Here is a 2186-nt window from a genome sequence, read left to right as displayed (position 1 = left end):
CGTCTCAATAAACTAATTTTTTACAACCACACACACCAACACCCGTGTCCGTTTCAAACAGCCATTATCAACATTCTTATATTAATAAATTTTGAAGCTGTCTACACGCATTATTATTTATAATATATATAGTTACATAAAATAATTTTTTTTAAATGTAATTAGATAATTGAACAGTATCTTAAAATAAAAATTACCTTTTCAGTCAACAACGTGGGTAAAACTTATGAATATCCCATGTATGTTGGAGAAGTTCCGGAAAAAGATCTGTGGGATATTATCATGTTGAATGTAGGTGCGACTACGTTAATGACGCGATTGGTTCTCGAGCAGATGCAAAACCGTGGACGAGGCGCGATCGTCAATGTCTCTTCCGGATCAGAGTTTCAACCGCTACCGTTAATGACAGTGTACGCCGCCACAAAGGCATACATAAAGAACTTTTCCGCAGCTCTTAGAGCGGAATATTCCAAATTTGGCATAACTGTTCAACATTTATCGCCATTTTTTGTCATCACAAAAATGACTGCGTTTAGCCCGAAACTTCAGGTACACTGCATATCAACAATATTTTAACATGTGTAATTGGATTCTCTATGAAAAAAAATTTCTTTTCGCAAAGCTCATTTGTATTGCGTCAATGTTATTTCGCTGCATATTAACTTTATATGTTGCATTGTTTCTTCGCGCTTTTCCTACTTTTGTGACACTTCAGTTTTACATGTTATATAGTTTTTTATAATTATTTGTTATAGATTTCAAATATATTTGTGCCCGACACCACAACTTATGCGAGAAACGCAATTGAAACTCTTGGCAAAATAGACAGCAGCACTGGATATTGGGCTCATAGTTTACAAAAAATTGTTACCTTAACATCACCTGTATGGATTAGAATGAAAGTAGGAAAACTTATGAATGAATACTTTAGACAAGATTATTTTAAACTGAAAAAACACGTAAAACTGCAATAATATGTGCATATATAAAGCACATAATGTTTTTATATTTACCTTATGTAAAAGACAAATTAAGTGATTATTTATTGCTTTTTTATATAGGCTGGGTATAAAAATTACTACTAGCATTCTATAATATATGTATATATTCTAACGTGAGTAGTAGTATGTGGTCACTTATGGCGCGTCAAAACAAACCCCCTCCACCTGGCCCCCCCACCACTTCTGGCGCCATTGCCCCACCATGGTGGTTTTCCCCCTCCCTTGGTGGTGATCGGCCACGCCCACTGGAGGGGATGGAGAAGTGACATGATTTATGACCCCTAAATTTTTTATAAATTTTTTATAAATTTTTATAATTTTCTAAAAATGTGTATTTAAATTTTTTTTGTTAAGGGATTTGTGTGGGAGGAAGGTTCGAGAATGTTCTCGAGTAAGAATTCTTTATTAAAAGAGTATATATTTATTTAAAAATCCGTTTTGAAGCGTAGTTGGTACTGGCAATAGCGTCGCTCCAATGTTGTTGCCTCGTGCGTTCAAACGTGTATGAGAGCAAGTTGGCGTCGGTTGAGTGAGGAATTGTAAGGGCGGGGGTGGCATCGGTCCCGAGAAGGATCAATCAGCGTCTGGGCACTTATGGCTCCCAATGAGCGAGGTTCAGGGGTAGTTGATGGGGATGATAGGGCCCCGAAGGAAGGACCAATAAGCGTCTGGTCACTTATGGCTCCCAATGAGCGAGAAGCATAGTTGAGGGCGTCTCTAGGCGAAATAGAAATCGAAGCAGGCGTCGCAAGACTGTGACTAGAAAGTCAGGGATGTAATATAAAAAATGAATTTATGTGTCCGAAGTTTTTTTGAACGATTTTCATCTGCGAGAACTTGTACGTGCGTGCCGATGAGAACATAAGTTTTTTGAAGACAAAAAACGGTTTATGACTCGGGACCGAAAAATCTGCATGTTCGTGAGGGGTAACAAGAGCGTGCCGATGAGAACATAATTTTTTTTTAAGACAAAAAACAGTTTACGACTCGGGGCCGTTAAACCTGTGCGTACTTGATCGTGCGAAAAAATTCTACGAAAGTTTTTGATGAGTATTCAATGTAGAATAAAATGATTATAAAAATGTGTGTGAGGAGTTTAGGAATAGGTTTCTTGGGAAGAATAAGAGAAAACAACTTAGTACAGTTATTCGATATAGATATATTTTGAATACATAAAAGAAAATT

At 36.9% G+C, this 2186-nt stretch overlaps 1 pseudogene; it reads left to right on the top strand.

The window, feature by feature from the left end:
- The first annotated feature begins 205 nt into the window (after positions 1–205).
- On the top strand, positions 206–974 carry LOC109863034 (annotated as a pseudogene).
- The last annotated feature ends 1212 nt before the right edge of the window (positions 975–2186 follow it).

The sequence above is a fragment of the Pseudomyrmex gracilis genome, unplaced genomic scaffold (genome assembly GCF_002006095.1).
Source record: "Pseudomyrmex gracilis isolate BER0280 unplaced genomic scaffold, ASM200609v1 scaffold_2946, whole genome shotgun sequence".
NCBI lineage: Eukaryota > Metazoa > Arthropoda > Insecta > Hymenoptera > Formicidae > Pseudomyrmex > Pseudomyrmex gracilis.
The sequence above is the reverse complement of the archived record's forward strand: the minus strand, read 5'-3'. Positions and strand labels throughout refer to the sequence as shown.